Genomic DNA, 1,033 nt, shown 5'->3' with positions numbered 1-1,033 from the left:
ATAGGAAGTGAAATAACCTAAAGTACAAATCACCAAATAAATAATGCAATGTGATTATATATAAAAAAAAGAATAAATTGAATATTGAACAAAATACCAATGCTTTTAAATCGAATTGAATCGGCTGGTTCAACCGGTTCAACTATAATCGTTTCGCACTCAAAACCGCCCTTGACCAGCTTGAACCGTCGGTTCGACCGCCGAACTGCTTCGGATTATTGTAAATCGCCCGATTCAATTTTTGTGAGATTCGACGACTACAATTCAACAATGTGAAGCTTATACAAGAGAGGAAAAACAAAAACCCTGATTCGGATTATCTTCTTCCCGACTTCTCTGCTCCTTCGCACTTCGCTCTCCCCATTCTGGCGTCTTGCTCATTCATGAACCTAGAAGCCAACAAGGCAACAACGTCTCCTGCAATCTACTCGTTCGTGGAAGCCATAAGCCAACGGCCGGACACCATTTTGACGTCTCCTGTTTCCTAGTGTAATGTTCCTTGTGAGACAACACTGTCATACGAGATAGTTGTGTTATTATTATAATATTTAAAAAATAACAAGTATTTATTACTCATCCGATTCGACCCCAGTTCAACCCCCGTCGAACCATCAAACCTCTAATCTTCATTTTTCCGACTCATTGATCGGTCCGATTTTAAAAATCTTTACAAAATACTAAAATACATAAAGGCAATAATGAAGCCCAAGGTGGTCCAAGTGGGCCAAGCACGCATATAAGCTGAGAATGACACACGAGGGCCTGAGTCATATATATAATATATATATATATAGAAGCAGTTTCTAATAAAAAATTTTAATTTTTATGCTAAGAAGTTGCTTCATGAAGCAGTAAAAAACCGTCCAAACGAAGCCTTAGTCATAACTGGAACTGAAACTCCACCGTCTAATAAATTGAAACCTTGGCTTAAAACCCATGGCGCATTATCTGAATCCAACCTTCCGCTTTTCCTGCCGCTGGGTGTAATCTCTCTGCGCCGGCGGACATTCGCCGCCGGTGAAGTTCCCGTTAG

This window comes from Dendrobium catenatum, unplaced genomic scaffold (assembly GCF_001605985.2).
Source record: "Dendrobium catenatum unplaced genomic scaffold, ASM160598v2 fragScaff_scaffold_30, whole genome shotgun sequence".
Lineage (NCBI taxonomy): Eukaryota > Viridiplantae > Streptophyta > Magnoliopsida > Asparagales > Orchidaceae > Dendrobium > Dendrobium catenatum.
The sequence above is the reverse complement of the archived record's forward strand: the minus strand, read 5'-3'. Positions refer to the sequence as shown.